The sequence below is a fragment of the Cynoglossus semilaevis genome, chromosome 20 (assembly GCF_000523025.1).
Source record: "Cynoglossus semilaevis isolate Cse_v1.0 chromosome 20, Cse_v1.0, whole genome shotgun sequence".
Classification (NCBI taxonomy): Eukaryota; Metazoa; Chordata; class Actinopteri; order Pleuronectiformes; family Cynoglossidae; genus Cynoglossus; species Cynoglossus semilaevis.
Window position 1 is genome coordinate 2,989,481 of NC_024326.1, and position 25,203 is coordinate 3,014,683.

General features: G+C 40.1%; 1 long non-coding RNA gene across 1 annotated transcript in view; it reads left to right on the plus strand.

Annotated features, from left to right (window-relative positions):
- LOC103396011 (uncharacterized) overlaps nt 1-25,203 on the plus strand; it is a 77,964-nt gene that overhangs the window by 25,630 nt on the left and 27,131 nt on the right. Inside the window, exons 6-10 of the long non-coding RNA XR_523321.3 lie at nt 4,057-4,153; nt 12,014-12,135; nt 12,807-13,110; nt 14,124-14,208; nt 16,943-17,042. This is a non-coding gene — a long non-coding RNA (uncharacterized LOC103396011). The remainder of the gene's footprint in view (nt 1-4,056; nt 4,154-12,013; nt 12,136-12,806; nt 13,111-14,123; nt 14,209-16,942; nt 17,043-25,203) is intronic.

Sequence of the window (25,203 nt, forward strand, 5' to 3'; positions counted from 1 at the left end):
GGGAAGGAAATAAGATGAAATGTTTGGCACAGTGAAGGAAGCGGTGTGGAGACACAGTCATTTGTCTGGGTCTGAGCAAAAGGTTGCACAGGGTTAAGGGCAGGGTGTTTACTCACAGTACACGGTGAGTGTGTACTGCTGGTGGATTGAGGTACAGAACTGAAAGCTTTTTGCTGTTTTTCAGGAAGGTATTTTTTTTGTCCAAAACAAGGATTCAGAGGAAGCTACTGGCGACAAGATCTGTTTATTTCAAATCATTCACCAGTAAAAAAACGATCTGCACAATCGGCAGCTGGAGAGTTTACAAAAGTACTTTGCTGCAAGGAACAAGTACTGCTCTGGAGCTTTAGAGTAAAGACTGTTCTGGTGAAGGCCAGGTTTCCTCTCACAGGAAGCGTCAGTAATGGTTTTGGTATATTTTTGTAGTTTTGTTAACAAAATAATAAACCTTTTGTTAAAGTTTTATTCATTAAAACCACCAGTACATTTAAGCCGGTGATATCTTCAGTGTAAATATAACACAAAAATAAAAATAAAATCCACTTTTTTTTTGTCCTCAACACGCAGTAGTCACAGAATTGTAACTTCAATCTCAGAGTAACCTCGGTTTCAACTCGTGCTCAACTTTTTACAACTCCGTCTACAGCGCTCTCAAAACAAAGTCAGTAAATGTTTTGGCCGTGCAGCACAGGTTTGTATTGTGGCGCTTGTAGCAGCATTCGGTTTACCATACTGTGAATGTAATTAATTCCAAGAGCTGCCAGTGTTTACTGGCACGGGGAGGCCGTCCCTCTCCCTGCTCCACAAACAGCCCCTCCATCTGTCTGGATTGGATTGTGGACCCAGGCAGTAGCAGACATGACATGGGCACCAAAGGAGGCAGTAAATGAGTGCCAACGCCCTCCAAACAGCCTCATGCTGATTTTTAATAGAATGTGCCTTAGCTGGAGGGATTCAGCAGCAGACCATTAAAAAAATAAAGTGTTACTTTACTTATATAAGTGGGATGAGAAGAATTACGGCCCCTCTAGGTGAGCACAAGTAATTAGTGTTTTCACTTTGATGTTTCCCCCGACTGAGAGGTGGAACGTTGACAGATAGCACAGTGTGGACCCTAAAATGTCCTGTGGATTATTAGGATGAGACAATGGCTCCTGGATTTACTGCTGACTTTAATGACATACGGGTGCAAAATGTGTCACAGGAAAAAAGAAGAAGAGGAGATTAAAGACTGATCATATTTGACTGATCCTCCTGACAGTAAAGTTCATGCCTGAGGGTTTTTCACACCCAGGTGGGAGAGTAACTTCATGGAACTACAAGTTTAGTCTACAAGTTTATACTAACATATATATGTGTATATATGAGGGCTGAAAATGTACAATAGTAGTGTCATGATCAAAAATGTACTGTGATGATAATCTTTGCCAAGGTTTCAACAGAACAAAGATATATAACAACTTTATAAATTATAGCTTTTAATAGATTTCTCCTGCAACCTTATTTACCCCTCTGTGTGCTGTACATGAATGTATAGTAAAACACAGGTGAGGTGTTGTGTGTTAATCCTCCAACCATATGTCCAAAGCGATTGTCTTCCATAAATTATTCACACACCGTCTTTACCTGCTGCTTTGCACACAATCATTGGTTTCCTTACCTTCTCAGAGCCGTGATAAATCAAGATCCCTGAATACGTATATAAATGATCCTTCCCTTTAACACGCTGTGCCTCAGCGAACAGAGATAATGAAAATCGTTTTACGTCGCACCACAGCAATGGAACGCCGACGTAAGTCGGTGACGTTCTGTGTAATATGTAAAATAAAATGAAAGTGAAGCTCACAGGGAGCTGCCTGCTGCTGGAGTTTGTTGTGTGTGGGTTTAATGATTGAAGAAGAGGCATTTCTTTTGAAGTCAGAGCCAGATATAAGAGGAAACAATGACACATCACGAGGTCCCTGTGTTGGGGGGCATCTCTGCTGAGCCAGTGGGGCAAATGCTGGAGATGGGGAAGAAGGGATAGAAGGCTCCCGTAGAGACACTGATCCAAAACAGTGTTCGTCTGTGATCTGGTGTTCACAGGCTGACGGCAAAGAGATACTTTTTGCTAAATAAAAAACGAAGAAATGCATTAACTATTTAATAAAGGGTTTAGTGTGAGGTTTATGGGTTGCATTTTCCTTTAAAGCACTGAGGAAAAAAGCAAGATGGGCTAAAAATATAACTCTGCCATTATTTTTTTTGAAATTCTCTCTTTTCACACTGTGTTCCTCCCAAGATAACAATGCAATATTTTTTTCCCTCTCAGTCTTCTGCTTCACATTAAGTCTTTGAGAATCATTTTTTTTCCAGGCAATTCACCAAGGTGAAGCTAGGGCAACCTCACAACATGTCTATCTGTTTTTGGGGTTTTTTTTTTGTCTTCCTTTTTCCCCTTTACTCATGCCAGCAAAGTCTTTGAAATTTACAGCCGTATGCCTGGTTGTCCTCGACCGTCGGTTTTGTGCCGTTTTATTGCACTCACAGTTGACCACAAGGTCCAGACAAACCCCAGACCCTGAATAATTAATGATGTGTATTCTTTACTGCCTCCTTCTAATCACATTTTAACAACATGGCACTGGATATTCTGTCCACCTTTTCAGGAGCATGCTATGTCATCAACCCAAAGGCTTTTTATATTTTTGCCTCTTTTATCGCTGCTTTATTTCGCTGTGATACCTGACAACCACTCAGGTCTCACACTGTAGTTTAACACTGACGTTGACCTGTTTTTATTTTTCCTCAGCCTTTTTCTCTGCCTTCCCTTCATCATTCCAATATTATGAATGAATTTCTTGTTGGCAGTCATCCCAACTTTTAAGGACGACACAGGATTTCCACAAAGCTGTAAATTAAAAAGAAATAACTGTATAATAGATGACAAACATAAATGAGCTTTTCAGATACCAAACACAGTCTTTTATCATTTCCTTAGCAAATATCAAGTTATATTCTATTTTAATCCATGTGTGGCTCAATTGCTGCATCTTTTAGTGTTTGTTTTTTACGCCCATTTTAGTTGCGAGTTTCATTTAAATGTAAAATAAATCAATTCAACAACTGATTTTTCATCAAACTGACAGAAAGAAGATGACTAAAGTTAATTATTTTGACGTTTTTAATTCCTCTGCACTCATCATCGTTGAACACAGCATACATACTGTCTCTGCTCCATATTGTCCAGCTCCCTGTAAGCACAACAGCAGTGAGATGAAGCAGTGCTTACCTGCTATGGGTGGTCAATAAAACGCCCCAGGAATGGTAACCGTTCACTGACACATGTTCTATTTTACCACTACACACAGCTCTTGTTTTGTCTTTCTTTTGCTGTGATAAAGATTAGAGTGACTGTTGGGAAAGCCTTTGAGGCACAGTGTAAACCTGGCTCTGCGTGCTTCAGGGGGCTCGGATGAGACAAAGTTTAAACAGGAAACTGCGTGAGACGTGACGTGGGACAGCACTGCCTGCTGGAAACCGCCTCATTACCTGTGGAAAAATAATTCTAAGATAACAGATGAACTGAGGAAACAGATGCGTACGCATGAAGATGTGCAGGAAGGACAGAGCTTCTGAGGAACTGCTGGTTCTACTGGGCTTGGAGCTAATTTGGAACAGGCCAGAGGACGTGCCTGGAGCTCTTTATTAGGCTTACATTTGCTGATAGAACACTCAGTAAAGCAGGTTCTCCTAATTAGGTGTGGTATGTTCAAAGAGCATGTCACATGACATCCCTGCTCTGCCTGAACCAGTGTAATCTCTATGTGTGCAGGTCGGGTGTTTGTGAATGAACACAGAAATTCTTGATGTATTTTTATTTACCTCACATTATTTCTCCCTCTCTCTCTCTCTCACACACACACACATACTCACTCTCTCTCTCTCTCCTTTCCCTCTCTGTGGGAGAAACAAAAACAGAGCGAAACAGTAATTGTTTATTTAAAACAGATGCAATTCTGTTTGCATTTCTGTTACTGTTTATAAACAAGGTGTGTCCTTCATTTTCACCTCTAGGGGGTGCCATGGCTGCAGTCTGACCTGGTGCTACCCCTCGCCTTTTACCCATGGGGCTGTCATGGTACCTTTGCGGTTGATGGATTTTCTTCCACTGGTAAGTACCAGAATTCTTTGATTACATGCGAAAGAAAAGAATGAATGAAACAACAAGAAGAAATCACAGGCAGGGGGCAGTGTCACTGGAGATGTGCACAGTACTATCAACTGTTATTGTCAACTGAAAATGGTCAACATTATTCTGATTGTTTCAAGTAAATCTACTATCAGCTGTTATTGTCAACTGAAAATGGTCATTATTATAACATTATTCTGATTGTTTCAAGTAAATTCCAATGCACTACAGCCCTAACATGTTTGGTCAGCAGGGGGCGCATGACTGTGACTTCAATGTCAACTTGACAGGACGCTTTCCTGGTAGTTTATCCAACAAACCCTCAGTCACACTGACCACAGCATTGTTTTCCTTCCGTGTTTGTCCTAAGTAGCGTAGGAAGTCGGTGTGATTAACAGAGGAACATTAGGCTAATGATTCCTCTCGCTAAAGCTCGAGTGAGAAATTAGGGCTGCCTGGCTCCGAAGTGTGCTTGAAGTTCATCTTCACAAAGGTGGTGGGGGAGTTTATCGATTATCTCCTGCTGTGTCTGTGGAGCCTGAGAGCGCCCTGCTGAGGAAGTACTGAGCGCACGCCTGCTCTACTTACTGAAGGTTTCAACAACTTGCTTTGAAGACACCACAGCATTGCATTTCAAGGACAATCGGGGCAGTAAAATAAAAAAAAAAAAAACCACAAAATAGATAGAAAATATAAAAATGTTAAATATAAAATCTAATGTTTGATATTCTTTTTGGAATTTTAAAACAAACTCATCATCAAATTCCACTTACTCTCTGGTTCCTTGAGAAAAAGGACGAGCATTGACTAGAAGACAGTCCTAATATGTCAGGTAATTGTCAGTTAGTTGGACCATAAATCACTGTAGAAATGGCACTGACACACTTGGCTCGGCTTTTTATCAGGCTTCATTGTCAGAATTAAACTCTATGAACAATGATGTCACAGCAGACCAAAAAAAAAAAAACAATAACAGCATATATATATATAAATATATATATATTTATATATATATAGATATAAATATCTATATATATATACATATAAGTGTATGTATATACACATATATATATATATATAAAGGTGTGTGTGTGTATATATATATAAATCTGAGCATTTGTTGATGTATCCTTTGTAAGTTCACCTCCTCCTCTGCACCAGGCATTGGTATTCAGTTTGCGTCCACATGCCGACAGTGACAGCTATTTAGCATTATATTTGAAAGCCTTATAAAAGGACCTCTTCAAAGCACGCTAACAGGGAGTATAACAAATAGCAGATGGTGTTGAAACTCTGTGTTCGCGGCAGGAGGTGATGCAAATGTTCATCATTCATTAATGCTGCGGACAAGCATTTTCATAATAGAATGCATTTCCTTTCACTTTTTCCGCCGTGCGTGGTGAGCCACGTTACGAAGGAGTTCAGTGAACACTCCTGCGCGCGGAGTCCTTTCGCTGTTTCTGTCTCCATAATAGCCTCGCTGTCCTGATATACATCCCACCTGAAGGGTGGCATCAAATGATCTTTGAAATGCACGTGTGAATTGTTGAAATTGTGAAGTGGATTACACTGAGCTGTGAATGAAAAATATTAATGCAATGCAGGATGTAGCTGCTTTAACATTCAGTGAGCTGCTCAAGGTACGAAGGTAGTGGTCTCTAATGAGCAGTGACTGTCCACTGACATTAAAGTACTAATCATAGTTGACAACCACAGGTGAGACTCGTCTTACTAATGTGACGTCCTTCTTAAATATCTATATATTGATTATGATAACAGAAACCACAGAAGTGCATTTGTTTACTTAACGATAACCCAGAGATCCAGACAGATCTAAGACTGAACTTTTGTCCCACTTGCTGTGGGGACAATTTATCCAGTGTCCACATCGAGGTCAGTTTTTGAGACACCTCGCGTCTCTCTTCTTTGTGTCTGATAACTAATCAATAAATAATCTAAGAGTGGATCAGCACCACCAATCCCCCATCTTTCACTCAACCGTCTCACTTTACTCAAATGTCATTCTATGATTTTATAGGTCAACGGCTGCAGCTATACTGGAGAGAAGTTCTTTTTATCTTATTATTTTAAACAGTTCCAGTTGTCATCGGCTTGACAGCAACATCAGCCTTCTTAAAATCTAAATACAAACCCACACATTAAATGAAACGTTTAAATATATAAAAGTTGCCCATTCCCCAGCAACTGATCCATAATATCAGAGAAGTGTAAATGCAACAAACTTGGTTTTTGTTGGACCCTACCAACATTACAGATCCTTTCATACTGTAGTCCATCACCATCACCCTCTGGTTACTGGTCTCTGATGTCGACCTACAGCCCAAACATTTGTAGGTTACTTGATTCAATATGCCCTACATTTTTGCAGCGCTGGTTGTCGTGTTGCTGCGTTGGCAACACACAGCCGCTGATTTCTTATCTGATTGTCTCTTTAGAAATCTTTTTGCTCTGCATTATTCTCTCCTATTTGACCTTATCTCTGTTCTTGCTAAATGAACAAAGCAACAGCCGACTCATGCATCCTTTTACAAAGAGCGGCTCCTAATTGGTCTGTTAGAGTCCTTGTTTCAGTTTATCTGATGCTTCTTTTTCTGTCACCCCCCCACACACACCCTCCCACCCCGTATTTTTAAACTAATCTACCCCCGTCCTCTTTTATTGCCCTTATTGTTTAATTCTCTGTCTCTCGCTCGCTCTGATCCACTTTCTGTTTATAGACCTGTGTCACTGAGCTACAGAGGCAGGATTGGGACTCAGAGGTCACTCTGTGAGTGGAGCTGCTAATTAACAGAAATGGAATGAATCACTTCAAAGGCAGATGATGTGGACACACAATTCAGCCTTTCATCTCATCTTGCCGCGTGTTTTCTCCCTCTTGCCTACGCTCTCGTGGCTACTCCAAAAACACTTGATTGCTTTTATTCCCATGGAGAAAGACACCTCTCCCTGCTTGGTTTAGCTCATTTCAATGAGTGACTGCCACTTGGACAAATGTAGTCTATTTTATTATTCGAGAGATGACATTTAATTTTACACCTACGACTATTCATCGTCACTGTCCTTTCAGGGTAACTGTACTGTATAACAGAGGGAACGTCGGGATTTTAATACGACCGCTTTAAGGTGTGATATTGAAAATATGTGGCTGTCAACACAGATCTTTTTTATTTATTCTATTAATATACAATGGTTTTTTTTATTGTAAAACTTTTATAAAAGAACTGAGACTTAAATGACCATCAGTATCATAGATATCAAATATCTATACATACAGAAACATAATCCTGAGGTTGAACCTGCGAATCACTGATCTCCTAAACATTTTGCCTCCACATAAAACATTTAAAACATTTCAAGCCCTAGCTCACCATTGGTCCCTGCTCTATTGTGTTTTACAGCCATTTTTTCAACAGCAGCACACATAACAAAAGGCTCGTTCTGGTTGTCATTTCCACACAGCCAGAAAATTATTGAATGTCATCTGAATGTCATTTATTGTGCCTCCAGAAAGTGGCAGAAACTGCCTGGGCCGTGAGCTCGTCGTAAATTGGCAGAAGTCCACAAACAAAAGGATTTTCTGAAGTCACTTAAACTGATGGCAGTTTGAATTTCTTCAGTGTTGTTGTCAATAATAACTGAGGTCAATTTGTCAAGTTATTATGAACAATACGAGTCATATATTACCTCATATCAATATAAACTATTAACATTTTTATGTAACAGATTAAGGTACAGATTTACAGAAGTAGGTCAGACCCCAGACAAAACTTCTGTTTTCATCCTTAATTCATTCGGGCGATTTCCCCATCCTCGTCATATGACTTTCAATGCAGATGCTTCTGAATGACAGGCGAGCGTTAGCACGTATAGTGTGTGTTATAGAAATCGTAAAAGGTGACGATACTTCAGCCCAGACTGATGCTGAGCTTTGCTCTGCAGAGGAATCAATGTCATGGCTGCTGGTACCAATCAGACTCACTGCTGCCCCAACGACTGAAGTGTAGATGAAACGTATGTATAAACAAAGGGATGGAAATGTTTGTTTTGTGATTGAGCAAGAGACAATAACGGAATGAAGCTTTCACGAGTTTCTGACAAATGTAGCCGAGGAATACAGTGATAAACCAAAAGACTCTGATTTGTCTGATTTACCTATGTGTATATCAAAATAAATTTAAATCTTTTGTAAAAAATAAATTAGTTTTAGGATATTTTTATCCTCTAATTTTCCTCTAAATTTGAACCAGTATCCATGACTTTCTCTTAGACTAAAACAGGCTGTGTTACCTTGTCTTCTACACCTACCTTTTCTCAGTAATCTCAAAAAGGGCAGAAGGCGTTAATGCCTCCTAGAAATTGAAAAAAAAATAGTCTGCAGTTATTCCATGGAATCCATCTCTCATTTAAATTTGCAATACAGCACAATTCATTAGTCCCATCAGTGAGGTAAATCAGAATAAAGTATGAAGGATAAATTGCAGTGCGTGAGAAGCCTGGTAATCTCTGTGCACACGTCGGTGTGTGCACGGTGTGTGCTTCACTTGAGCAGCGCTGAAGGAACAATAAAACATTGTCACTGTTAAATATCAAGAGTGAACCCAGCCGAAGGGGTAGCGTCGAGCTAAGCTACTGTCATCACAAACAATCAATTTCACTCTGACATTTTCAACACATATACAGGGGATACCTCACACATGAGAGTATTACAGTACACCACACATCAGGGTATTAGTTCATTCATCTCTTTAACAACAGGGAAAAAACAAGGGTCCAGAGGTCATCAGTCCATTTAATTCAGTTTATAAATGCAAACAAATAGTTCTAGCAGTCTCCAGTTAACTTTATCCTCAGTCCGTGTGCCTTTGGACTGTGGACAGAAGCTCCATCATCCAACGACAATCCTCGTACGCATGGGGAAAATATACAACCATTGCAGGGCTTATCTGGTCAAGCGTGACCTTTTTGCTGAGAAGCGGACTTCTGACCGCTAGAATACTGTTGGGCCTTAAGGCTCCATTAATTCCTCGTGATATTCATACTGTAAATATTTGTAATTGTCCTATGTTACCTGGAGCAGCAGCAGCGACAGGGAAATGTTTTTCACAGTGCGATGCTAATGCTCGCCTCAGACTTCAGGAAGCGCCGCGCAGACTTGCAATATGTTAATGAAAAACAAAGTCTTTGATATTGATCCCCACGGATGGCATCAACTCAGATTTTACACTGAGGTTGTGTGAATCATAACAGTGGGCTCCCACTGCAGGGTCAGAGCTGCACAGGGAGACACCACACGGTGAATACGTTGAATTAAAGCAGCCTTTGATATTCAGATCAGACAGTGCTCTGTGATGCAGAGCCGTCATATTAGCATCCAAAGGGAAACCACCAGTGAAAATGCATGTTGACACTTCCTGATTCTAACCATGTAAGGTTCATACAAGTAACTCCTATGACACAACCTGACTGGGGTTTTTGTGTCATGTTGATTAGATGAAAAAAAAAGTCAAAATACAATGTTTGATTTATTAAGTATAATATAGCAGTAGCTGCTGTATATTTATATTTTATATAGATGGTCTGTCATGTGTAATTTCATTCAAGTTTCCATTTTTACTGTGCTACTTAAATGACATATACAGATACTTTAATATATGTGTTTACTGTGTATATATCTATATGCAGAATACTGTACATACCTACAGGTTTTCCGTCATGTATTTACATATTCATATTGTTACACAGTATAGATAAAGTGTTTTTTCCCGTCATGTATTTACATATTCATATTATAGTTACACAGTATAGATAAAGTGTTTTTTCCCTTTGCAGTGTTATTTATAGTGTTATATATACTGCATAGCTATAAAAAACATATATATGTAAACAGAAATGTATTGTTTTTCATCATACGTTTCACATTTTTACCATATTGTGTACGGCCTCTTTTAAATAATATATTTCTTTTGTGGTATTTTTCTGTTATTTATATCTCTTCTACTTCTACCTCAGCGTGACTGAAGAGTCTTTATATGCAAATACGAAGGGAAATAATGAAACCTTGAGCCTCGAAGCCTTTTCTTTTTTCTTTCCTACATAGAAGCAAACATGTTTTCCCTTTTCATAATCAACTGAATCATGAGCTCATATCAGAAAAAAAAACTAAAAAAAAATAAAACATCCCTTAGCAATTAGCCGATTAAACTGGATAAAACACCGTGGATTTAATTCAATTCAATTACTGCTTTTTTTGCCTTTTAATCACTGTACCAAATTAATGTTTCTGCAGTAGCAGAGAATAGAACCCAAGGTTAAACAGGTCCGGTTCACTGTTCTATTAGCTGATAAACATCAGGAGCTTCAATTATTGATATGTAACCTGTGAAAGATAATGATTAATACATCCTTCATGGTAAGAAAATGGTTATTTTTTACCCTTTTATTATTGCTTGCTGCAGTGAACACAATAACCCAGTACTTTTATTTTATTTTCCAGAGTAGATAATCTAATCACCATGTAGTTTCTAGCTCCACTATTGTGTCTGACGGAGCTACACTATCTGATCCTTGCTGTATTGAGCTGAGAGCCATGGTCCCTGATGGCTGATGGCTCTGCTGCTGTCCAGTAATGTCAGCTCATATCAGTCATATCATGCCCTGCCTCTCATGTTCCCAGTCTAATTTCCATTGTCTGACCTAACCGCCCTCCACTTGAGAGATGGAGATGTTGCTCCTTCTCCTACTTCCGGGATCTCATTAGAATCCCTTTTAGTCGCTCGATCCCTCTCCCATCATCAGTGACAGGTCTGTGTCGTCTGTGTCACCGGTGACGTGAGTGACAGCTCCGAGCCTGTGCACTTGTGGGGAGAAACTACAGTATGTGCTGTACAAGGTTATGAGAATTAATCATCTCCAATAATCCTGATTGATTATTTGGTATTTTATTAGTTCTGTCACATCTATCCTGCTTCTTTAATCACTGTTGTTTCCACATATATGATTTTTTTTAATAACTGGCTTTTTGTATCTACCCTGAGGTTCTAAGGCAGTGTTATTCAACCTTGGGGTCACGATTCCAAAAATCCCTTGTATTTGCTTCATAATACTATGTTTTCATCCAATCTGAAGAAAGCTTAAATATATTAATAATTTCGGTCAACTGCTCCACCTTGGTATTTAGTTTCATGCTCATCTCAACGTCGTGGACTGACTTTCGAACCATCATGGCCCAGGCCTTCAGGGCTCATCAGATGGCTTAGTGCCCCCTCACCCTCAGCTGCTGTGACCAGCTTAGCTTTGTGGCTGCCTTGACAGCTCCATTAAAGGAGTGGAGGTGATTACATTCTGTTCCCATAGCATGCATGACTAACCAGGCTCAGCAGCTAGTGGGAGCGTGCCCACTTGAGCTCTATTCCACAGAGTGTACGTCACATTTAATACAAAGCTTTTATGTGAGGAAGATTCACACCCCTCACCACTGTCCTAGACACTGGGCTGAGTTGTTGACAAAATGATTGACTCCGTTTATTGGCTGGAGAAGGAACCAGACCAGGGTTGGAAGTATCTGAATGTTCATTACTGACTCATTAATTTTACTGACTCAAAATTCACCCCAAACACAAAGAACTGAAATCTCTTTACTTTCTGTGTGAAGTACTAAGTTGAGAAACACTTACTTTAATGTGTCTACGTAAAAAAAAAAAATCCTTTGTTGCTTTATTGATTTTAAAAGCACATAATTAGAAGTATGTCCCTGTCGCAAAAACTCTTTGGCAAAGATTTTTTTCCCCCTGACCTTCTCTGTGACTTGTTTTGTGTTTTCAGATTTGAAAGACGTGAGCAGATCCCTCTGAGGTGAAGACGGTGAGGTGGACCTTCACTTGCTATTACGCAGGACATCAAAAAAACTGTTCAAAGAAGCTCAGCGTCGTCTCTTCACTGTCAAGGTGAGACGTACAGCGCTTATTATTCATCGGGGTGCGGCCGAGAACAAAGTCACTGCATATATACATTAAATGAGAGTGGGAGGTGGGGAAAAAATATTAACAAAAGAGAGAAATTGAAAGATGACAAATACCTCCTGAAGGATGATGCATGGCTGTAAAAGAAAGGTTAATTAATCAGAAAATAGTTTCACGTTGACTTTTACCCACTTACCACTTACCCTGAAAAGCTAGTTGAGGTATTTAAAGGTATTTGAAACACTGACCTTGTGGAAAATGATTCTCATGGAAATTCAGTTGAGATTAGATTGAGAGAATGAGATTAATTCAATATAGAAAAGTATAAATATTAGCTTTATAATAAGGTTATTATTTACATATGTTCAGAGGGTTGAAGATGTGAATTCCGCCCTTGTTTCTCAAGACAAATTACAAATGACTAAATAATGAGTCTGTATTTGTGCCTTAACCAAAGCCGATTTTTACAACCACAAAAATGATGTCTTTATACCTCTGATACTAAAGTCCACCTTTTGTCGGCCATTATATGGGCACCTTTAATCTCATCCGTCAGAGAGACAGCTGTTGGAGGGTTCAATCCTTACCTCTCGGCCTCATTCCCCTCTCCCGTCTTTCTTCTCTCCGTCTCCTCTCGTCTGTCTTCTTTAATTCAGGTTGCTGGCACGTCCAGAGACAGCGAGTCATTGGCTCCATCTCACACTGGCTTAACCTTACAGTACCGAGCCCCTGCTGACAGTCAGTGATGGACAAGCTCCTTGAACATTAAAGGGAGCTAAGCTACTAGCTCCTTTACAATAAATGAAGGCTCAGCTCACAGATGTTGCCAGAACGAAAAGTGCAGCGAGGTAGTTATACGTTGAATAGACTCAGCAGGAACCAAGTAGTCGACTACATCTGATGGTACTGTGGACCAAATCAGATGAATGATGGTTCAGGTGGGACGGCCATCGTCTTCATGTGAGTCAGTCTAAAATCCTACAATCCTATTGTAATACTGAAATATATAGCATTTTCTTCTGTCCTTTTACAAGTGAAAACTGATGTCACAAAATACTGATGAAACCAAACCTAATTATTTTGTCCCAGGTTTCCATGGATCTGAGTGTTTGGACTGTGTTAGAAAAAGGATTAGTCAATGTTGATGAAGAGCTACAGCATGAGACAGTGACTGCGTTTATGTCATTTCCATTTGATTTTATAACTTTAAATAAGGAAATATGAACGTGTGTATCATAGATCATACACTGCCAACACACTGTTTGAAGCAGCAGTTAACGCTGACTTCTGCTTCGAAGGAAGAGTAGACGGATCATTGTTTCAGTTTGCCTTGCAACTAGCACTGAAACTCCACAATATGTACTGTACTGTACTGTACCGTACCGTACTATATGTACTGTACTTTATACCAGGTTAAAGCCGTTCAACAACCTCTGACTGTCTGTAGGTGTGAGATGTCGACTGAGTCACAGAGCAGGTCAGGTGTAAATGATGCCCCCCGGTGTTGACTGACCGCCTATTGTCTTTGATTAAATGAGGAAATGAGTTAGTTCCTAATGTTCCTCTCAATGCTGCTGACAGGAAGTCAAGCAGCGCCTGCACCGACGTCACCCTTTGACATTTCAGTCCTTTTCTTATACCCGCTGTTAATCCCCAACTGAAGTAATTATTTACTGCAATTCACTGCAGTCGGACTACGACAAGGATGTGACCGAAATATGAATCTACCAACTCATCTTCCCGTTTAAAATTCTCTGTGCTGCTGCAAAATGCGGTGTTTGTTCGGTGAAATCCCCGACATTTAAACGCGTTGACAGAAATGCTCGGCTGACATTGGCAAATTGCACATTTTGTCCACACCTCTTATCCTTCAAATGCCAGCACTATAATTTACTCTCAGTGTCAACTTAGTTTAGAAATGCTAAACAAAATGTATCCCTGTCTCTCTTTTCTCTGTCCAAATGACACAGCAGTTTGGAGTCATCAGTGGGAGCTGACACGTGGGTTTTTCACCAAACATGCTGTGTTTTTCCTGCATTCGCTGATGGTTTCACAAAGGTAAGGCAACTGTAATACATTTCTCCTACCAACTATAATAACTGTTTTTTTTTTTTTTTAAAAAAAAAAGGGTTTAACACAGTTAGACAACCACTCTTCATTTTCATTTTATCCTCCACCCCAACGACGCCCCCACCTCTCTGCTATTATTCCCTTTTTCTGGGGCGACGCCGTGGCAGGCTTTGCTCGTTTGATTTACTTTCTATTAGGGGATTAAAAATCAATTATGCAGGAAGCCATGCGTAGGCGTGATTATAGCCGCACATGACGGCACCATTCATCACAGGACCACTCATCTCTACAACTGTTAGTTACACACCACACACAGGGACGGCCTTCTATTACCCAGAACTCTGCCCGGGACTTTTTTACACTTTATGAAAAAGAGCAACTCCTTACTATATTACAAGACAAATGACTCGGCTACTTTTGCAGGTTACAGTGTTCTTTGTGGAGTGCGACGAAAGGGATGAGGGTGTATTAAAAGTTTGCATTTCAATCTCATAACGAAGCTGTATGACATCAAGGAGTGAACAAAAACTACTGCAGCATATCGTTTTCACTAAGAGCAGAAATTTAAAGGTTTCTAACAAGGTCTCAAAAAGAATATAGTAAAACAGATAGATAGATAGATAGATAGATAGATAGATAGATGGTCAGACGGACGGACAGAAAAAAGAAAGAAAGAAAGAACTTTATTAATCCTTTGGTAGTTCCCTTCAGGAAATAGATGATTTTACCTCTAAAATGAATCATTCTTTCCACCAGTCCATATTTTACCAATAACTAAATCCTGTTAAAAGTCACAGTGGGAGCTGGACTGGACAGGGTTTGGACTTGTTATATGGAAAACCTGTAAAATGAATGACTTGATTTCCAAACATACACACAATTATAAAAGTGTCAAATGTCCTGGAAACGTTGAAGGTATTCTGGGAAAAGTTTCCTCTGGGCTTCTCCCTGCTTTGTCTACGAAGTCGGATTAAAGATTATATCCATACATGTCTGGTGTCTGGTGTCACACTGTCTTCATAGACAACACTGAAGCCCATACTGCAGCTTCTCTGCATCCAGCCGTGGCCCCCGTGCAGTGGCCCATGTGAAGCTACCAGCTAAATCAAATTTGCATGTCTCCTCAGGGCAGCTCTTAAATTTTTAGTTTCCATTTGACTTTGTTGCGTAATTTAAACCTTTTAGACCAGGTTCAGCACTAAGTGGTTCTTATGACATTCCAGTTTAGGGCTGGGGATAGTATTGGTTTGCTGCGTAGACTGTTTAGTCAGCTTGTGTTTTATCTTTTCCACAGGTAGAGATAAAATTAGTAGCATTAGCAAGGGGGGGAGGATTAGTGGTAGTGCATGACTTGATTCTGTCATGGTCTAGCAGCTAAAAAAATGCCCTGCTAAAGTCCTGACAAATATTTTCAGTAACATAACGGAAACCCTACAGGATCTAACCCAGAAATATTCTCTTAGATAGATCCAAATAAATCTTAAAACAGTATTTACTTCTTTTAAGCCACAGTTAGACAACAACAAAACAAAACCAATGGCTGTAAACAGGTAAATATGAGCCTGTGATGTCCTGGTCAGTAAAGCAGGGAAAAGCAACTCCGTTCGGTCAAGGTTATGTTTGGACAAAGCCACATGTCCACAAGTACAAGGTTCAGAGGTCAACGCTCTGTTGTCTTTCATATTGCCGAAAATCCAAGTCATGTGACCGCATTGTTTAATATGTGATGCACGTGCCTACAGGCGCAAACACACAGACACCAATCACCAACCTTTTCTAATGCTTATTAGAGTCCAGACCTCTGGAGATGGCACGTCTGTTTACGCAGAAAGGTTCAAAGATAATTTACCTGGATTAGAGGAGCCATCTGTGCCTGCCTCTGCAGATTGCTTTGTGGGCGTCTCAATAAATACTGAGCAGGCTGTGTGGCAGACAGTGCGATGGCACGACAGTGAGAGATTGGCTCTAAAGCAGGCCTTAATGCCCCTTTTTACATCAGTTGTGAGTGGCTGCGGTGCGTGGTGGGGAAACTCACCAGTCTCCCTGAATGCTCTAGGAAATCTTTGGTTCTACAAACAACAGAAATCCTGCATCTTTCCAACTAAATGTACAGCTAAATGTCAGCACCTTAACACCTGCTTTTGAATGTAATGTTTATGAGTTAGTAATGAAAGTAACAGGATGTTTCTCACCGCTGACTGATTTAATGATGTGTTTGTTAAAACTGTGACAAAACTTTTACCTTCATGGACCAGGATGTCAGAGTGACGTAACGAGGCTGTAACACAGACGGGAGCCTGGAGAACAAACAGTACCAGGCGCATGGAGGTGACTGTGACCTGCTGTTACCTCTGTTGAGTGCTGAAATAAAATATTTGTGCTGTGGGTAATTTGATACAAGAGGGGAAAAAGGAGTGTAAATATATATACAGTGGGGCTTCAAGATACGAGTTCCCTGAAATACAAAATACAAAAAATCGTCAGGTGTAAGTGGTCAAACTGCTGTGCACTGTCACTGCAGAGAAGTTTTGATTTTCACCTGAATTCAGCATGGTCCGATTCCATCAGGAGGCGGTGGTTCTGGTGCTTTCTGTGTTTTATGCCGCATTTATTGTTTGTGAACAACAGTAAAATAGCATTGTTTCTTAGCATACGTTAACAGAGAGTTAAAGCTCGTAGCTGCAACGAGGACCTAATCTGGCTCTGTTAATGTTCTGTGCAGGTTCTTCACTAGTCTGCCTGCAGTAGTGATCCAGTGAGTGATGAAGACTACAGAGCAGCTCACACCGGAATTCAACAAGAAGAGAAACATTGTCATGAACGTAAGTGGATGAGTTTACAATTTTTTTTCTTTATTCACAAATTACAGTGTAAACAAAACAGAACCCGGGATACTGACTCTGACAGTTTGATGTCATTCTGTTCAGATTGTCAGTAAAAACCACAAGTATATCTGCTGTCTTTTTGTTTGATAAATTATAGCCAAGGCTCACATTTTAATTTCATTTGTGTACACAACTTTGTCGAAAGACTTCAAACATTGTAACAGCTGTGTAGTGTACCTACTGCATAAGAGTTTTCTATTTCTAAAAAAAATGTTTGTTTACTGCATTTTATCGCTCGGGTTAAAACACATGGTCAAGATTGTATCTGTGACCATCTGGTCATTAAAGCTGATATGGACTTTGTCTATACAAAGAATGGCTTCCCCCTAAATTTGTACAATAGCCTTTGAGTGGAAGTGTTTTCTTCAAGTTGTGTTAACACTTCCCAACAGACTGATATCCTGTTGTGACACGACCTTCTACCACTGCACTATATCATTTTCACTTAGCAATCCCAAGGCCTCCAGAAAGCAATTATTCTCTGCAAATGTTTTGCAGAATGTCCAGGTGTGATGATGAATAAATGCACTTTATTCCCCATCAAATGCCTTGTTCCCATTTTGCCCGTAGAGTTAAGCTGAAAGAAAAGCTATTTTGGACGCCTGCGGTCAGGGAGGTGGCAGTAGATTTGAATGATTCATGAACCTGATTTGTCATGTGTGAATGTAGCCCTCGCCAGAATGAAGTGGGGCCACGGGCTATGGTTTCACAGCACATGTCCGCAGCTGATGTAGTAGCATCACTGCACTGTTTTTTTGCCTCAGAGCCGTTACCTGTGAGCGTTCAAGGAGAGGAGCATAAGATCGGTGTCTGGCTCCAGGCTGGTCGCTCCTTCTCATTCTCTCCGTGTCTTCTTCCAGCTCTCGCTACTTCCAACTCCTTTTGGAGTAACATTTTTGACCAGAGGTTAAAATTACAACTGCGGACTGTACTTTTTCAGCAGCGATGTCTCGCAAACACACCCACTAAAATGGAACAAAATAGATGACAGGTCGTGTGAAAAGAGCGACCCATTGTCATTTTTTTGTATTGCGGCTCTAATATCAATATTTTCAAACCCTCTCAGAGATAAATATGAGCTGTCTCAAAGAGCATCCATCTTTCCCCTGGTCCTGCCTGGCCTTACCAGTCCTCGTGTCACATGATCGATGTTCACTCTGGCCTCCCCACATCTTTGGGGGTCACATGGGTCTCTGTCAAGCTTGGTTAATTTTGCACTCTCAGCTTCACAGCTATTAGCATATGAATATCCTCATAGGCATACATATTCTCCAGCCATGCAAGAGGATTTTCAAAGAGTGGCCCATTTAGAAAAGGAAAGTGAAAAGACCGGAGGGGACGGAGAGGAGGAAGCAGCGAATGGGGGCTTGGCAGGATGTTTTTACAGCTGTCATGGTGATGAATTAGGCTCTTATGATTAATTTGTATTTAAATGTAACATTACCATCGCCCGACAGTTAGGCCCAGCCCGTGTTCGGTGGGTGGCGTTGCATTCCAGAAGCAAAATAAGGTTGATTATGTTGGACACTACTGTGTGGAATGAATCAAATATGTGATAAAAGTAAGTTTAACAGCTTTTCAAAGAAAAAAGAAAAAAAAACATCAACGTGCTCATTTTTAACTCCCCAAGAAATGTGAATTGATCTGCTTTATTCAGCTTCATAATCCCTGTGTTATAGTGAAATGGAGAGGCTGAATGGATTGCTTAAAAGGTTTCTTCATCCATTGACTCTTTGAGGACAAACTCTCCTCCCATCTCTTTTGTGTACGTCTACATGCTCGCTATTTTGGAGCCAAGAAGCGTAAAAGTGAGAGTCGGGCTCCCACCCCTGCCATTTAGTTCCCACACGACCTTGTGCAGATGCAAAGGGCGGCAGAGCCAAACAGCTGCCAACTGGGGCTACGGATTTATGTGAGCCAAACCTAACCTGAAAAAAAAAAGAAGAAGAAGAAGAAGAAGCCAGGAGCCCTCCACCAGCTGACCAAAATAAAAATCACAATATGTGAGATATGGCTCTTCTGAGGGTCCTGTCCTCTCCCGATCATCTCATTACTGCTTCAGCTGTCATTAGTGTTCATCATAAAACCTTTCCCATATGCTTCTGTCCACAGTTGTTATGATTGGAACGTAACATGTTATGACGGACCATTTCTAAACAGTGTCCGGGGTCAAGTGAGGGACGGCTTTGGTGGTGAGAGCACCGGGGAGAGAAAGGAACTATTTAGCTGCAGTTTCACATGTGTACAGAAATAAAACATGATCTGATATTACATGCGTGTGCATGGCTGACGTAAAAAGGAATTGAAAGCTCACTTTGTTTTTATCAGGGTTAGAGTAAATACAAGGCCCTTCCTCTGGGTCTTGTAATGAAGATTAATCACAACGCCGCACACCTTGAAGAACAAGTTTTCAATTTTAAAAAGAGACGGAAGAATCACGTGTCCTGGTACTTAGTACTCTAAGGAAATATATCATTAAAATATATAGTTTAACAACCAATCAATGCACTTATAATCCCACAGATGAGGCGACAGAAAGAGAACCCTTGTGTAAGAATTAAATCCTACTGTGCCATACAGCTACATGGATTAGTCAGTGACACAAATATGTTCAGTTCATATGAGTTAATATATATTTAATGTTTAGTTTCCATGAAGCAGAAAAAGTCATAATAAAAGACAGTTTTTTAAACATAAGTTCCTTAAAGTACTGAAAATAATGGATAAGTCTATCAAATAAAGTCCATCAGGAATTCTAATCAGATTTTTCATACTCCTTATCAGCCTGTTCATGGCTGCTCTTCTGACCTTTTATTTTTGTTATACCCCATAAAAGCATCTGTTTTGAGGAGATCCTGTGTCATTGTTTATGAGCCCGGGGTTATATTACTGCCCTGGTTTATGAAACCGCTGCTGTTACTGCATCTGCAATGAACTGGTCAGAGCAGATTTTGGAGTTCATGTGAATGAAATTTTTCTGTAGGACTCAATCTGCAGATCCATCTAAAGATGGCTGATCGAAGGGACTGAGGAGACGGTCTTAGTTACTGTGGGCTGAGCTGATAGGAGGAGGGAAGATAAGAAGGCCAGACATGACTGTGATTAATGGGTTGGTTCGTTTCCCATCTTCTGCAAACTAGCAGACTGTCTGAATTTTCATCAGTAACAGCAGCAAGGCTGTCTCAAAGTAATGACACGACAGCCATTGGCGCTTCTGTGTTTTGTTAATGTGTTAAAATGAGTAGTGAATTAACAAAAATCTATTATTTGTAAGATAGTTGTGGCATGTGCGTTATTCACATCATTATTGACGGCCTTTGACCATGTTAATATCTAGTATAAACATCTAAGATGTAATCATATGGTCGCAAATTTAAAAGATGAATTATTCTCCATTTAAAAGTGAAGCTCTGTTGCTAAAAGTCTCTAACTACTGTCATTTAGTCTTTGGCTTTAAAGCATATGTGTCAAACTCAAGGCCTGGGGGCCAAATGCGGCCCGCCAAGCCGTTTTGTGTGGCCAGTTTCTTAACCTATTCTGTTTGTATCAGAGCCTGAATGACATATTATTTTAAAATATTGACAGGTTATCTTTAAATAAAGAAAGTAAATGGATATGAGTGGATTTTCTTTGAATGAAGTAAATTAGTATAAATTAAGTACATTTTTTTCACAGTGTCCCACTGTGGCCCGGTACCAAATGACCTGTGAACAATCAAATTCAGCACTCTTCACATGTGACCAGATCATTTATGATGTATGCTAATTCCTGCTCTGAATGGGGCCCGTATGTGAGTCCGAGAAATAAAAACACAATCCGAAACAAATTCACACCAGTCTGCGTTGCATTTTCATGCAGCCTGTGTGAATGTCCAATTGTCTGACCTCGCTTTTTATTCTTCATGGTAATTTTTACAAATGTAAGCGTTTTCCTTCCCCTTCATGCCCCATAACTAGATTTTGTTAGCTGCTTCTGGGATGGGAAAGGGTCCTACTGTAAAACACTCAGCCTCCCTCGGTCCTGTGTCCCCGGGGAGCCGAGGCTGCGGTATGAGCAGAGTCATGGTAAAGAATTCTAACCAGAGAGCAGGTATTCAGTGTGGGGTAAAGGGGCAGCTGTATCTGGCAGCATCTACACCTAGCTGACTTCTACAATTTGGACCAGGCAGCAGCAGATGGCACTGACAGGTCTGCCTTGGTCCGAGGTCACTGAGGAAAAAAAATAAGCATATGGCTGTGTGAAAAGACATAGGAAAGTGTGGAGGAAGCTCCCTGCTGTAGGTACGGCTGGAGGTGTTAGGAATAAATACATACAGTACAGTTGAGGGTGGAGAAATGTGAGCGTCGGAGGAGCACAGAGGTTTAACTTTAGAATAAGAACTCTGTCGTTATAGCAAAAACTTTTCACAAAGTAATCGATAAAAAATACTCTCGTTTCTTATTGATAACTTCATTTCATGCAAGTGCGAAACAGCAGAGAAGCAGCATTATTATCAATATCAGTGCTTTTTTTTTGTGTTCTTTTTCGTTTACTCTTACCACGGTATTGGTTGTTAATATACTGTTTATTTACCAATGCAGTGGTGTTGCCTTTTTTAAATCCTATTTCAAGTGTGGTCTTGATTTTCAAGTGCTCATTTTACAGTATTTGTAGAACGGCAGTAAAGCGTTTATTGTGATTCTGGTTCTTTTTGAGATGGGCTTCAATTGGACCAATCGTGTGTCTTTAAATATGAGCTGAGGTCAAATAGTAAGCATTATGAAATTTTTATATAGTTTGTAGCTTAGGCACTTAGAAATAAAATGATTATGAATGAAGTTATTTGTATATTATACCTTGCATAATTAAAATTTGGGGGAAAAAGCCTTGTGGACACCTGTGGTACTGTTTCCACAGACTCACCATTTGAAACTTTAAGGAGAAAACACAGTGTTTTCTCCATTCTGCTTTATGGCTCATTCATTCATTTATTTGTTTACTTATTCATGTCTTTATTCATTTATTCATGCTGGTTTTGGATGCTTTAGAGGCCTCGTGTACAGTAATTATCCAAAGTTAAAATTAATCCAAAGTATTGGCTCGGTGGGAAATTGTTGTTCCCCACCAGATACGTGACAAATTATTGTTTATTAACAAATCCCTGAGTTACTTTATTAATACTGCACAGCTGCTTCATTCCAATTACATGTAAAAATCCATGAAATAACAACCCCCAACTGACCAAATACAGTAGCAGAATCAGCCTTTTTAATAACAGATGTGAATGTACAGTTACACCGAAACAACAGAATCAACTCAGTCTACGTGGTGAGATTTATTTCACTGCTGCAGAATGAAAGTTTTCATTTCATTTCATTACTTCTGCTGTTGTGCAGAATGTGCCTGCGTACAGAATGCGGTTGGTTTAATTACAATCAGCCATATTTCGCCCTCATTCAAAGCACAGCTCATTACCACTCACCTCTGTGGACGTCCTGTTTTGTCCCTCCTCATTCTGGGGTCTCAGCTCCAATTAATATCACAGTAGGCTGACATTTCAGCACAGCTTCTATTCTCTCTTGTTTGCAGCACATTTAATAAAAAAAAAGAATGCAAACATAAAAATCCCTTGGTGGAAAAGAAAAATCCCTCTGTATATTTCTGTCCTCCTTGTGAACACCAGGAATAGGTTTCATTTCCTGATATTCTCCGTAGTCGTCCTCCAGGTTATTCATTAATGACATTCATGAGGCTCATTGAAGAAGCACATATTAAGTGGGCATGTTTGTGTGTTTGTGTGCCAGAGTGTTTATTGCCGTTTCCCTTCGCTTCCTGCCGGCTCTTTTTCTTTGTTACCAAATTATTAATTGCAATCTTCATGTTTTAAAATAAGTTTTGTGGAAAAAGAGAATTCAACCGCATCAGAAATTATTTTTTAAAAATGCTTCAATAAATAAAAGTATAATAATCTTTCTTTCCAAACCTGACATTTGTTTGATTCCAGACTTTACTCTGACTTTCATTTTTCTCTTAGTGTTTTTCTTTGGCCGTGCCTCTCAGCTCAGGCTGATCCATTTGACAATGCTACTTTAAAATGTCATGATGACTCACATCTATAATGCTTTTCCCGCCTCCTCCATGCGCTACCGTCCGTACAGGTCATTTAGCATCTCAGGCAGGGCCCTTGTGATGCTTTGCGGCCGAGCACTAGGGTGCTCAGGGATGTCATCTCCTCAAAGCTAATTGCTGTGCCCTTCTCTTAACGAAACAAGCTCAGGAAATAAATAACAAATGTGCCCCTCGGTACGCTCATTAGCTATCTGCAAATTTGCTGTTCCACAACTTTTCTCACTGTTTCCCTCTCACTCAGTCTCACTCTGCGAACCCGCCAAACATATACTTAGACACAGCCAGGCTTCTCTGCTTCACTCAACCCTGCGTTATGTTCCTGGGTGAGGTGATTTTTTTCTTCTCCCTGCCATATAAGATTAACATAAAGACAACCTCAGGAGTCAGGTGAAAATGTATTTTTTATCTTGTTTTCAGTCTGGAACTTTAAATAGCTGACGTCACAGGAATTAGGAGCAGAATTCTGTGAAAGGATGCAGTGAATTGTGAGAGCACAGATGTTTTCTAAAAATACAATTAATGGAGAGAAAGGACGGGTAAATTATTCATCTGCCCTCCCATATTGTGGGTACGGCGCACGCTCCCACCTCTCCACTCCCACCTCTGGAAGAGCAGATGCTGCATTTGTCAAATATGGAAGGCTGTGGTGGAAAACATATTCATATTGTTTCAACTCTCTTTAAAGGAAAGTGCCGTAATGGTGATGAAGGTCTCGTCTTGTCGTCCTGTTTTTAACATGTGCCAGCTGTTTCCCTCAAATATTTATCACTTGATGAATTATTGCTTTTGCTAGAAAATGTGTTTCGCTGGAGAAGATGGGGCAAAAACCAGGTCCGACCTTGTGATAGAGAGTGATTTTAATAAATTACTCTGCATTGACCTGTCATGTCTGATTTAGGCTGATCCATCGTTTGGAGTTGATGCTGAACGGATAGAACTCGGGCGCTACAGTACTGGGCATTGATTTCCATATTCTTGGGGGGGGGGGGGGGGGGGGTAGAGGTGATTTTTAAAATTTATTTTTTNNTACGGGTAGTATGGTGAAAATGAACTCTGAAAAATGATTTTTCATTGATTAGCTTGGTTTTCGCTGCAATCTCGCATGCATCTTTATTATTGAAGAATTATATGTATTCATGTCATCACACACCACAGCTCAAATACTTCTCTTCCTTAAACATGCGTACATCACACACACAGACACACAGTGTGCACCTAAAGTGGTCCTGGACATTTAGCTAATGGATAACTCCCATGCAAACACATGGCCCCATTTGTCCCTAATGACTAAGTTCTGAAACACAGCCTCAGACTACAACTGAGCTAAATATTGATTCGCTAAAGGAGAAAATGTCTATAGAATTAATTCCCTTGTTTGGATCTTGTCACTAAAACCTGACTGATGTCCTATTTAGCTCCACACTGTGTAACCTGGTCTCAGAGACCATGTTGATGAGGAATGCCCTCGGTGACACGGCGGTGTACGTTAATTACGTTCCAGAGCCTTAAGTCAGCCATGCACCGGGGATCAATGCTAGCACTGTATCAGGTTAGTTTAGATTAGCAGTGCACGTAAAGAGGCGATCAGTTATTTACTCTAAACTAAAGTAATGTCTGTCTCAGGTAATGGTGTGGAGCCATTTTCATTTTTATTTCTGAACTCCACTCAGACTCAGTCGTGCTTCTTTGAGGTGTAATGTTTTGCTTTTAAGAAATTACGCTCAGCAGTGATTACTGGAAAGTTTAATAAAAACATCGCTTTGACTTCCATTTATGTCCACCACATTAGAGGCCTATTTGTTGTAAAGTACTTTTAAGTAGTTGCATGTATTTTTATTTATACAACATCTCTCCCTCTCTCTCTGCCCCTGCCAGGTCCTTGGTGTACTTGTTTGAATGAAGCCTAACTGAGTAAATTGCTCAACTTTTCTATTGTTGTCTGCTGGAAGCCAATAGAACAAGTCTCAGACATGTGCAGTGAATGAATGTG